This window comes from Dreissena polymorpha, chromosome 7 (assembly GCF_020536995.1).
Source record: "Dreissena polymorpha isolate Duluth1 chromosome 7, UMN_Dpol_1.0, whole genome shotgun sequence".
Lineage (NCBI taxonomy): Eukaryota > Metazoa > Mollusca > Bivalvia > Myida > Dreissenidae > Dreissena > Dreissena polymorpha.
Window position 1 is genome coordinate 52,621,118 of NC_068361.1, and position 14,507 is coordinate 52,635,624.

The 14,507-nt window shown below is 35.8% G+C and overlaps 1 protein-coding gene across 1 annotated transcript in view; it reads left to right on the top strand.

Moving 5' to 3' along the window:
- LOC127838695 (voltage-dependent calcium channel type A subunit alpha-1-like) overlaps window positions 1–14,507 on the top strand; it is a 144,187-nt gene that overhangs the window by 38,076 nt on the left and 91,604 nt on the right. The window lies entirely within an intron of this gene.

The following is a 14,507-nucleotide window of genomic DNA, read 5'->3' on the forward strand; positions in this document are numbered from 1 at the left end:
ATAATATCCTAATTGGTTTATCATTTGCTTAAGTGGATGAACCAATCAGTGGTTTGTTTGGTTGTCTAATCATCTTCACAGCAACATGGATGTATAAAAAAATAGGAAGTTTACGCAGTCGTTCCCAAGAGTCGATTTAAAAGTATTGAATTGCTTGGATAAAAATTCGAGGGCGGCATTTTTCTGGATTTCACTGAGCGATTTGCCTTCCACCAGGTAGGTGTTTACATAATAAGCGATTTCAATGGCGATAGAGTCAATCTTATATTGATGCGTAATGGGTTCCCCTACAACACAAAAGTCGTTGAAAGACGTTTGGTGGCAATAATGTATGCTGATACCTTTGCGAAATTACTCCCGTCCCTCCTTCATTAGTTTCTTGAACGCAATTTTCGTGCAATAAAATGGGCTAAGGTATGTAAACATCTGAAGTTCATATCAAGTATATCAACTTATACTTTCACATAATATATATCAAACATAAATGTAGATACTTCAGTGTGCACGTTTCCCAGAGTTTCACCATATCTCTGGTGGTGCCTACACAATCGTTGCGTCCCAGACAGATTTGGTTGAGTCCCAATAACGTTGGATCCAACAAAAGAGCCCTTTTTGTATGTTTCAACTCCTTACTCGATAAATATACTTCTCAGATTAATTTAAATAGCCATTCTTTTAATACAATACCACACCTTTCTAAAATTAAATACGTTTATAGTATTACAGAAACTGAAACAAAATGACTAATTGCACTTTAAGATCGCAAAGCTATATGATACAATGAAGTCACTGGCATGTGTCTATTTCTATTTTATAAACAGAGATACGTATCATTTGATGCAATGTAATGATGTGATTGAAAGTTTCCCTTCGCCCGGGGATATAAGTTTTGGCATCAGTGTAAAAATCATTGCGTATTTAGAAATTTTGTACGACATTAACGCGGTAACTGGTCACATAAATGCATTATTTGCTATCAATTTCAGCAATCCTCATACACTTAATACAAGTAAAATATGTACAATGTTTTATTTATTCTACCACCTAATTGAATGCGACAATGCATGCCATATGATTTGGTTAATAGATGATTGATTGTTTTCGAGAAATATCCGATTAATGGATTTAAAAGTACGCGATACTACTAATGTTTATAAATAAGGTTATTGCATATGTTACTATATTTAGTAACAAAATTTGCCGACTTTTCACAAAATTGGCCGATTTTTCGCGAATGACTCGTTAAAAAAAACCGGTATTGAGCAAGTGTGCAAATAACCAGTTTTATCTTACAGCTAAATGATGTTAAGGAAACAAATACGACTCATAAAGAAAAGATAAGGTTTTCTCCACGGATATTTTTAGATAAGGATTATTCCAGTTATTTTTAGAACATAGGGACTACTTTTTGGGCTTTTCACACTTGATTGCGTCATTCAGGTCATTGGGTACGCAGTCGTTGGACGAGTTAACGAGTGTGTGTGTTTGCGATGGATTATTAAGAGGATATAGAGAATACTATGTTAGTGTGATTGTGTACTTAAATTTATCCCACGAGTGAAGAAAGGTTTACATGACGAGGCTTGCCGAACCTTGTAAGCCTTTCGGAGACGAGTGGGATAAATTTAAGTACACAATCACACTAACATAGTACACGGACTCTAGATTACATCAATATACACTCCGTGCATAGTATTCTATTTATCCTACAATATTTTTTTTATTTAATTTATTTCTGATGCAATAAAAATAGTAGACTTTGATTTATAAAATAAAAGCAAAAACACATTAAAATAGCTGAATCTAACATTGCGTAGTAATATTATTTGTGATCTTTCCCGTTCACGGAACTCGAAATAGTCCTTAAGAATTCCACGCAAAAAAAGCGGGCGTTATCGGGAAATCGATCTCACGGTGGACCACCGCGGCCACGGTGGTTCGCGGTGAAATACAGGTAAATATATAGTTTCTGCATGAAGTTTTACGTTTATTTAAAAGATTGTTTTTGTTAACATTTCGAAAACGCTTTCTCGTTTGTGTACGTATAACTTGCCAGTATTTACATATACATCTGTTACATGCACACGTAATTTGATATCAGACTATTTAAACGATTTCCCGTTTCTATTGTTACATGTATTGATTCGAATATACATTAGAGACATCGGCAGTAAGTATTCGATTCAGTGATATTTAAATGCAAAAAGATCAGTTGTTATGTTGCCGAGTGTCTATACCTGTTTTGTTCAGTAACAAGTTCATTTCGTCACTTATTTTAAGAGAAACGTAACCCATGGAATATTGTGATCAATATTGATTTATTCAATTTCACAATGTTAAGATTTCTTCTTTCACGTTTTTTAGAATATGTATCGAAATCAGATTTAAATCGGGGCATGTACAATAAAAAGATATACATGTATTATAAATTCATATTTGTAACATTATTATGTATTTTAATAAATGTTTATGATATAATTAATACAAAATCTCGTCAGCGTTGTTGTGACGTTCATATTTTCAGAAAAAAAAAACATATTCTTGGTCGTTCCTGAAATAAAAGTAAAACAGTTTTTAAAAAACTCACTGTGACATTATGACTCGTTCAATTCAACGCGATTTCTTATCAACATTTTTTATCTATACAATTTTATAAGTAAAACAATATTGATCGTCATGTTAACATTCCTTCGTATATGTTGCTTACATATGTATCAAAATGAACTTGTTACAAACAAAGCACGGGTATACAAAAAGTCACTCGCCAACATGACAAATGATCTTTTCGCATGATAATGATATTAAACAACTCACTGAATTGAATACTTACTGCCGATGTCTCGAATTACTACATATTGGCAAATCAAAACATGTCACAATAGAAACAGAAAATCACTAAAATCGTCTGATATAAAAAAACATGTAACGTGTTTTTATGAAATTGATGGCGAGCTGTATATGTACACGAACGAGCAAACATTTTCGAAATGCTAACAAACACAAACCTGTAATTAAAACATGTGAAATTTCATGAAAACCAATTGAAACAAAACATAAAGCATGAAACGCAACTTATAATCACCCTCGATCTAAGTCTTTTCAAATGGTTATGTAAAGAGTGTAAAAATAATATTAAAAGAGAGGAGCAAATGACGATTTAAATATAAAGTATTACATAAAAATGAAACAAATAATCAAAATGTACATGTTTATTCAATGTACCTGCATTTCATCGCAAATTACCGAGACTGCGTTGGTCCACCGTGATCGCGGTGGTCCACCGTGAGATTTATTGCCCGATAACGCCCGCACGCGAAGTCTTATCAACATATTTGATCGTGCCTATCACCGCGATTCGCCACGGCGACATCACCGCGCTCCACGGTTATCGCGGTGACGAAAGTCTTTGTCACGCTGGGCTGCATCAAGGTGATGCGTGGTAGAAGGCAGAGATCGCGCTAGACGTGGTGTACTTAGTAAATAAATCGTAAAATGATTAGGTCCGATGATGTATATATGTTTGGTTTCCCATGGATTATTTGATAAACAATTAGCCGCGTGGTTGCAAATTATTTAATTTAAAAAGATAATCATTGTATCCCAATGAACATTCCTTTAAAGCTTTTGACTCGGCGTTACTTTTTCACAGTCTGGTCCGAATTAATATGAGAAACACTTTGTATATTCTCAGGAAACGAGTACTCCCCGTTATATTGTATTTTCGTGTAAAAGGGACCTTTTCAAAGAATTTTGCATGTATAATATGATGTTTGTCATTAAATGCTTTATATTGATAAATGTTAACATTGGATCAAAAAAGCTCCAATAACAAAAATAAAGAAAGAAAAAAGTAACCCCCAACTGGGCTCGCATCACTGATCCCTGGAGTAAAAGTCCAACGCTTATAATGGCTATTTTAGAGCATGGTTAATGTACAGTATTACTGTTTCCTCACAAATATCATAACAACAACGAAAATTTGTGAATCTCAAACATTTTGTTTTTAATTTTGTCAATTTACCAAAACGTGAGAAGATCCCTTTAATGCATCTGGTGTCAAAAATATTTCATTTATGAATAAAAATACTCTTGTATCAAACGAAACCAAATCGGAATTATGAAGAAGTGGTCGGTTTTAAATAAAATTGTGTCACTAACAGTTAATATTTCTTGTATTTCCGATTCAAAGACAAACTACAAAAGCATGTATATGTTTCCTTATTCTTAATTTGAAAATACTGATAATTCTTCCCGTTTACTTGTCACGCAAAGACTGATAAAGAATATCATGTGACTATATCAAGTAGCATATTCAGCATGCTAATCAAATAAAAACAAACAACGACGAAACAAACTCATACTATATTTATACGAGGTAATGTTATATTAGTTGATAACAAACAATACAAGTACAAAACACTATGAATGCAAATCAAGTTCAATATGGCTTAAACAGTGTGGCTACCATCTACATCGTAAAAACAATTCTTTAAATGCGTAGGTTTCCTTGTTGCCAATCGATAGCTAGCCTCGTACATCGCAAATTCAAATAATTCACGTATGCAAGTCATATATTCAGTATGACCCAACACTCATCTCCCCTTGGGAAATTAAGGCACAGTTAATAAACGATAAACAATACGGTTATGCAGAAAATAACACGTTTTGGGGCCATAAAACTTCGATCGAATCATCTTCAATATTACAAATTGGGTACGTTGTTAAAGCATGTCCAGGGGCTCATTCGTTATATCAGCTGCCTGGGCTGGATGGGTTATTTAAAGTTTATGACAAGTTTTGTTTAAGGGGGCAATTTCTCGACATTTGACATTTTGCTGTATGCATCTGTTTTTCAAATGATATTTCATCATTCGCAATACATAATGCAATTGTGTAGTCGAGGAGTAGAAATATATTTAAACTCTCTTTATAAAATAAGAAGATTTTAATTTCAAATTGTTTGGAATTCTAACACCAACATTTACAGACATGTCAATAGAGATTGTCAATGGACGTGGCGTAGTCGAGAAGTAGAAATATATTTAAACCCTTTTTAGAAAATTACAAGATTTCCAATTCAAATTGTTTCGAATTCTTGCACCAACATTTACAGATATGTCAATAGAGATGATCAATGGACGTGGCGTAGTCGAGGAGTAGAAATATATTTAAACTCTGTTCATAAAATTACAAGATTTCCAATTCAAATTGTTTGGGATTCTAACGCCAACATTTACAGATATGTTAATAGTAATGGTCAATGGACGTGGCATAGTCGAGGAGTAGAAATATATGTAAACCCTTTTTACAAAAAGTACAAGATTTCCAGTTCAAATTGTTTGGGATTCTAACATCAACATTTACCGATATGTCAATAGAGAAGGTCAATGGACGTGGCGTTACGATCAATATTCACTTAAGGCCGGTTCTATTGTGGACCAGAAACAAATCAATGCTCTGCGAGAATTGTAAAATCCTTATTGTGGAGACCATGTACTACATGAGTAATTACCGCCTGGTCAAATTTCCCAGACAAAATTGGATACACGGCGTCCATTAATTGCAACTAAATGTGGAAGAATCAATACACTTACTGGTCTTGGTTTAGATGGCAGAAATGTTGTGATCTTGCGATGTTGTATTTGCTTTGATAAAATGTTACAAATTTTGTGTGTGGTAGTTTTACATAAAGTATAGTTTATGTACACCCTTGAATATTGTTTCAGTCGGTAAAAGAGTGAAAAGCAATGTACACTAACTTCGAGATGACTGCACTATTTGTGAAACTTAAAAATTCCTTGTAGAACCACAGATGCAACTAACGTGTAAGCATAACTCGTCACCTTTATTCGAAAGTCTATTTCAGGTATGATCGTCATAGCCGACTGAAAATTGTAATGAACTCTATATTTGTCAACTTTTATCCACGATTAACGCAAACATTCACTTTAATACAAATAGGATATAGCAAACCTTAACTCACTGAACTCTTTCAGTGCTGGAACCGAATTCTGAAGGCCTTTGCAAACAGTTTGTATCCAGATGAGACGCCACAGAACGTGGCGTGTCATCAGGATCCAAACTGTTTGCTATTCTGATAGTATTCTTTGGAAAAAAATCGAAGAAAATGCTAATCTTAGAAATTCAGCAGACGACATTTTAGCAGACGACAAATTTCCCAGCATGCAACAGGTTTAAGTCCAGAAACTCTATCAGGAGAATCTTTGTTCTTACCCACTACTTCACATCAGAACACCAACTATTAAAGACAGACAGTTGTGATAGACAGACAGATTAAACATACACTGATTTACACTAATGACACCAACTTGAAAGAATCAATGCAACGCATTAGGTATTTAAATCAGTTGGGTGGCCCGTCGAACTTCACACTTACCCCAAAATCGATCAGAAACCAAACTCGCGGCTGAAGCTGAAACGATCTCAATCAAATGAATCTACGAAGATTAAAAAACATAAGGCACATCATTTTACTGTACTAGGATCTTATAAGACTTCATCCATCCTTTTACAAAATCGAGTATGTGTGCTATTGAAGAGGAATGGTATAACTGAAGAGTTCTTGAAGGTTTCCACATTCATTCAATGACCATCTGAATGTAATCCAGCCATGTCCAAGGACTCAACCTTACAGTGCAATACACTACGAGATAAAAGTTGACAAAATCATTAATTCTGCACTGACTGTACGCAACATCAGTTCATTTCATTGAATGGCTTAACGACATGCAGTATGATCATCAATGTATGACACATACGTATATATCATATATTGATTAATTTTAGTTCCGTTTTAGTAAACTTAATGATTTTTACTTAACTGCTTTTTTTCATTTATATTGGACCGATCTTTTGCTTAAAGCAAGCAAAGCGTGCAAACGCGCCTTTGAGAGGACAATCGTTGTTAGTCATGGTTTGTCATAGCGAACACCACAAGGCTGTGAGAACGGTTTCGTTTTCAGTTATGGTTGAAATTGTGAACATCCCATAGTTGGTAATAAACGGCTGTCACCTTTGATCAAAAGCCAAACAATAGGTCATATTCAAGGCTGTGAGAAGGGTATCGTTCTCAGTTATGGTTGTAATTTAAGAACATCCCATAGGGGGTAACCTTGATCAAAAGCCATACAGTAGGTCATATTCAGAAATGTATATTGAGATTTATTCCTCAAAGGTGACGACGATCAAATCAAGTCAGGACTGTCCCAGTTTACAACAAATCAGGCCAAAAATGGAAACAATTTCCCAAAATGACGTCAATGCGCACCCAGCAAACCTTCATTTTTCTAATAATAATTTGGAACGTGTCGCAGCCAGTATGTAGGAGACAAAACACATTACAAACAAGATAATACAACGTTAATGCCTTTTTAAATATGTTTTCTACAGAATGTTGCAACGTTGAAAACAAATTCATTAACGGAATTAAATTCAAGATGATCGATAGAAGATAACTCTTATCATCAATTAGATATCGTTTATACATGACATGTTATCAATTGTCCAACATTTAGACAAATATCAAAGTAGATGCAGAACAAATGATTGGGGTTCAACCCTCTTTAGCATCTCCAAACGCACACAATGGGTTTAGATTTATTCACAAAGCATCTAGTATGTGCACATTACAGCAAACTAACGACGATATTTCAATAGATGTTTTCATTTAGATTACAGTTTAAATTCTAAATGTGGTTTAAAAAAAGTAAGCTCACATTGCTTTCGGTAAATATGTCTCGATTACAGTAGAAATAGACATTTTTATGTGAGCGTTTATTTAGCGAGGCTTTGAAAACCTTAACATAAAGCCTTGGTGAATTGTTCAATTTATGCTCAACATGTACATTCCAGCATTGTTGTGTTCATTTTCGGTCTTCAACCTAATCAAAAGAAATGACTTACGCAACTGATCGTATTATATCATAAGGGAAAAGACAATGGCGTCACTATTCTCTTGAGATCAGTTGAATACACAAATTACTACGCCAGTATATGCAACACTATTAATTTCATTATAATTTAAATTAAACTATTGTTTGTAATAATATTGAATGTATAAAGTATGAAAAAGATATATGTTGAATAAAACATTGATTTTAATAGTAATACACTTTTTACAGATGTGAACTATTTTCTTGTGTAGTAAGTTCTTTGTGCGTTCTAAAAATTGAGGCACCCCACGGGATAACTTAATGAGGCAAATTCGGAAAATTAACAAAACTACAAAAATAAGCATAAAATAAAAAGAAAATGTGTTGGTTTCGGTAGCATATCTAAAGAGAGGTTGTTATTTTAATTATGCTTACATTAGGATGAGATAAAACATAAAGAAAACATGGCCCATGCCCACAATAATACTGTAATTGAAACGTATTGTTGACCAAAGCATGTGAAACATTATTTGTTAATTAAATCTCCTGATTTTAATGCCAGTTTTTCTCTTGAGTGGGTGTTTAGTTTTACGGTTTATCGTTACAATGAGGTACTGTGTTATTCCCAAATTTGATATCCTGTCTGTGCTGAAAATGACAAAAATGAAAATCAAGTATTAAACAATTTTGAGTGATTAAAATGATCAAATTCTTACATCCTACTAATGTATTGATGTCCATATCTCGGATTTTAAAGTACGACGTACGAAGACATTGTGTAAAATGCCATAAACGAGTCGTGTTCTGCGCTTAATGCATGAGCGTTAAGTGTCTACCCAGATTAGCGTGAGCAGTCCGCACAGGCTAATCAGGGACGACACTTTCCGCCTAAATTGGATTTGTGCTAAGATAATACTTCATTTAAACGAAAAATGTCATAAAAGCGGAAAGTGTCGTCCCTGATTAGCCTCTGCGGACTGCACAGGCTAATCTGGGACGACACTTTACGCACATGCATTATGCCCAGTTTTCTTAGAACACGACTCAAATAAACATTTTTACTGATGCTGAGATAAGTGTTAAGAACAAATCAACTATCAGATTGCTTATAAAATCTTATACTTAGCACTTCGATCATGAAATGATCAACTTAAAAGTGTTCGTTTGCTTTCGTTTTCATGATATGAGAATAACTTTGTGAGGTTCGTGGCACCCAATATATATGAATACTGATATAAGTATTTTGGGAAATTAAGGCTTATTAAATCCAACTGCATCAGATTGTACGACAGTTGCTCAAAATCCTTATTCGCGAACTGGTAAAATGTGATTATGATGGGACGCGTTATATGTTATAATTTATGTTATAAAGTATGCCTTTCTAACAGCATTTTTTGCCAACACTGTGTTTTGTGGCGCCAACGAAAGCGTGTTAAACACAAAAGTGTTGACAAGTACAAGTTTCAGTTACTCGGCCCACTCACAATCAATGGTTTCAGTTGGAAAGCATTTTTAAGTTGTTCCCAGACCTGTCGATCTGATGGTAGCCCAGCTAATTTCCTGGCACGCCAATGTACAGTCTCTTGACGGGCGCGCCTGAGTACCTACTGTGCAATCAATAAGTCTTGAATAAAAAATAGATATTGTTATATTGTTCCACCATGCTTAGCGCAATAGAAATGAACGGCTCTTTTGTCGTGTGTGCGCAGCATGGGTTCAAACGAGTACTTATAGTTATTGACAGATTTAATGTAAGTCGCTTCTAATAAATGTTGAAACTCATACATATTAAAATCAAAACGAGCTTGTCTTTCATTTCTGTATGAAGGTGATGAAGTGTTAGACTTATATTGAAATAGTGTCGTCAATGTTTTAATTTAACATATACATGTATGCACCCTAGCCATGCAACGTGCCTTTTTTGCGCAAATAATTATGGGGTCTTCTTAAGGTACACGAATGTGATCAAGATTATAAAATATTTCATTCTAAAAAACGTCTTGTCAATTTAAGCATTATGGGAATTAGCTGGTACTTAAATTTCATTTCCCATGCCGCTTTTTAATTATTCTAGTAAACAGTGAATAATAAGTTACGGAACTGTAACATCGTCTTGTACTAATGCCGAAGCTGTTTATTTGCGCGTGTATGCTTTATAAATATATTGGCCGTTCCAGGGCCAGGACCAAGTTGAACCCTTTCAGCGCTGGAACCGAATTTTAAAGGCCTTTGTAAACAGTTTGGATCCAGATGAAACGCCACAGAACGTGACGTCTCATCAGGATGTAAACCGTTTGCTATTCTGATAGTATTCTTTAAAAAAAAATCGAAAAAAAATGCTAATTTTACAAATTCAGCAGACGACATTTTAGCAGACGAAAAATTTCCCAGCATGCAAAGGGTTAATGCTGCCTTGCATGTATTGGTCTGTACTGTTTTGCAACTGGTCACTTGCCTTAGATAACAGACAAGTGGATGGTTACAGGAATCAATGTCCATATAGTATCTCTGGTGTTTCATCATTCCTATAGTATCACATATATGAGTCGCGTTCTGAGAAAACTGGGCATAATGCATGTGCGTAAAGTGTCGTCCCAGATTATCCTGTGCAGTCCGCACAGGCTAATCATGGACGACAATTTCGACCTTAACAAGATTTTCGGTAAGAAGGGACTTCCTTTAAACGAAAAATACCATTTAGGCGGAAAGTGTCGTCCCTGATTGGCCTGTTCGGACTGCACAGGCTAATCTGGGACGACACTTTACGCACATGCATTAAGCCCAGTTTTCTCAGAACACGACATATATCAATCATGTGGGAAGCCCTAGATGGATGTGTATATGGAATCACTGTCTAATATTGATAGCCATTTGGAAATGCATCTACGCATTCTGATGTGTAGAATTATATAATCGTCTAGGACAATTATGGATGACTAAGTATTTACCAATGAAAAGGCCAAACGATACTATCGACAACATTAGGACTTGTTTACATTTGTTTACTGGCATTTGGCAAATGCGTTAGACCGTATGAATCAGATATGATTATCATATATCCATGGGCAGTGTACATACTTATGAATCACGCATATTCGTCATCTTAGGACAACACTCTCAAAATGAAATAATTAACCCATTTATGCCTAGCGTCTAGAAAAAAGGCATTGGCAAACAGCGTAGACCCAGATGAGACGCCGCATGATGCGGCGTCTCATCAGGGTCTGTGCTGTTTGCTTAAAGGAATTTCTGTAAGAAATATTCTAAAAATAGAAATAAATATAATAGACATTCCTAATTTTGGAAATAAATTGATCCAATTTAGAAGGATGGAAGAGTCCACTAGGCATAAATGGGTTAAACAACGAATGCATTTGTAGAACAAAGTTGGCGTTGTTATATATTATATCGCCCTATTCGTGCAAACCAGGTACCAGGTGCCTTCTAATTTCAATACCACATGGTACTTTTTTGCACCGATGCACCCTTTTCGTTGGGCGATATGTGTCTCACGATAAAGAGTTAACCTCTTAATCGTAGTTGGATATTTAGCTGTACACAAATTGCTAAAGCCCATATCTTATAACAATAAATTTACAGTACTTTATTATAGCCCCGTCACAACCGGACTGGCGTCCTTACGGCGACCTAAAACTGTGTTTCTGGAAATTTCTGATAGTCGTAGTAAGGACGCCAATGACTTTTTCGGTAAAAATGCGGTTTTTCGCATTTCCGTCACACCAGCGTCCTGGTTAATGGCGTTCTGCGCGTTCTCACGGCGTCCTTAATACGTCCCTGGCGACCTTACCGCGTTCGTACTGCGTCATTACGGCGACCAAAGCCGACCATACGGCGTCTGAGCGGCGTCCTTGGCGTTCTTACTGCGTTCTTATTGCGACCATAGTCGTTCTGAGGACGCAATAAACGTATAAATGACGAACTAATGTCGCAATAAGGTCGCCGTACGGTCGCTTTGCAGTCAATTATCATTTTCTGTGTGTTTGAGCGGCGACAACACGACGTCCATGGCGACCTTTCAGCGACCCTACCACGTCCCTACTACGACTACTGCGTCTCTACGGCGTCCCTACGACGTCCTTAACAGAACGCCGTAAAACGCCGGACTTCGGCGACTACTTTGAACATGTTCAAAGTAGTCGCCGTGGGCTCGCGTCCTGAGCAATTTTCGGCGTCCGCACTGCGTCCTTACTGCGTCCCTCCGGCGTCTATGGCGTCCTCACTGCGACCTGTGTCGCCGTAAAGACGCGGTAAGTACGCCAATCCGGTGTGACGGGGGTATTAAATACATTGGCATCTCAAGCGTCGTATATATTTGACGAGCATAGCGAGCTAGTTCGTCTACGATTACAAAATTCTCACGTAAATAAAAATTGTCTTACGATCGGTTATGAAACGCCCTTTTCTCCAATGGCATTCGGAAGTCAAGATCAATACAGCAAATCATTTATAATTCACCAAGGCATGGGAAAAATAACTTTAAACTTGTGCTTGTCCCATAGGCATCTACATTTACACTTCAACATTAGCTTGATGACGTTTAGTGATCAAGTCTCTGATACTGAAGTTCAAATTATACGTGATCGCAGACAAATAATATCTCTGATATTGAAGTTCCAATTATAAGTGATCACAGACACATAATATAATCATGTGGATCGATTTGAGAATAGTGTTTGTCAGCCTAAAGTTTTAAGAGAGTGTAGTTTAGATTATTGATTATTTACTTTGTTCTTAAATTCTATTAGCGAGTTTACTTAGATGAGCTCTACATGTTCGGGAGGCGGAAAACGACAACGGGCGAGGCATGGTATGGTATTTCGCAAGGGGGGGGGGTGGGTTAGAGGGTTAGGGTTAGGGTTAGTGTTAGGGGTCGGGTTAGGGTTTGGGTTGGCCTAAACCCAACCCTTACCCGACCCCTAACCCTTACCCTAACCTTTTTGGGGGTTTGGGGGTTATCACCCCTGACCATGCCTCGCCCGTTCTAGTTTTCCGCCTCCCCTACATGTTCGAGTCCGATAGAGAACAATTACTTTAAAACATGAACTTTGCAGAAATAGTGTCAGATGGACACCGGCGGTGATTCAAAATAAACGCATTTAGATAATTGACAAATTACGTTTTGTTAACCTTTTTTTCACACACATGTAATTTATGTTTATGCAAATATAATTGATGCCCATGGTGTAAATTGACATGTAATAAATGTGTTATCCGCTTTTGTAGCAACCGCTGTAGTTGATATTCCGTCTGCTACTCGCGTTTTCTAACATAAGAGATAGTCAGTAAACAAAAAATACAAGCACAGAGTTTTCAAGTTGAATACATACTACTTCCCTTTGCATATTGTATGTTGACACTTAAACTACACTTAAAACCATTGTTTAAGAAAGGGGAAACTATTTTTAAAAATCCCATCGTGTTCTATTGCAATATCGACAGCAATTGCTCATATATATATATACTTATCCAAACTAACAAAATCTGTATGAAATGTAAAAGTTGTCGTGTCCTTTCTCTTGCTCTATCTTTCCAAATTGAGTTTCTTTGGGATAGTTTGTATTTAATGTCGAGACCAGCATCACACTCGCACGTATTTTTCACAAGTAGTAAAGCAGGGTCAAATTATTATGCTTGGGGATATGCAAAAGAAAAAACTGCATTTTTTGGTTGTTTATGTTATGATGAAATAAACACGAGGCTTGTGTTAAACACGTGTTTTGTTATTAAGGATCACAAATCTGAACCACGCAGATCAGCGAAAGGTCCGCGCCTTTGTGCTTAACAAATACATTTATCTTTGTTGTATAACCTATTAACACTTAATTCTCATTTCAAACTGCTTTTTAAAACTCGTTTCAATAAATCTGGGCAACCAACTTAATTCCCTCTAGCTCTACTTTATGTATTTTTTAAATAGGAATAATATACATGTTTCGGAATTTTGCATTTACAAATAAACTGCTCCGTAGTATTGTTGAAGGATGACTTTGCCAGTTCTTTATTTTAACAAGTATATATACATGCCTTTTTATTCAACTAACCATACAAGTTATTTGATATTTGAGTACGATAGCCGTATTCTCTTAAAGTCCAAATTAATGCGGTATAACGTAACTTCGGTGAATCAACAATGTCAAGACCATGTTACTAATGCGCCCTTGTGGTTTGATTTTCTCTTACAAACCACACCATTTAGACGTAAATTTATTACAATTTATATAATTCGAGATGAATCACTGTCTGCTGACTTTAATCAAAATGTAATAAAACTGTAGTATGTGACCACACATTTTAACATACGAGTAAAAAATCAAACTTTTATCACATGTCATACCCTGTTTCCCATGTAATATAACCATTACATAGATTTTTTTATTTTATGCTTTCCGGTGGTTTATAGAGAAATATCAGTGAAATAAAACTGGTATTCCACTGTTTAAAACAGTGAAAAACAGCAGTGAAAAATATCGATATTAGTCATTGTTTTACTGTGAAATGACGTCATTGTTTCAACGAAATGACGTCATAAATCCAGCGAGAGTATCCAGTTTAACTCATTTACAATGTAAATAAACGGCGAAAAAAAGCATAAAA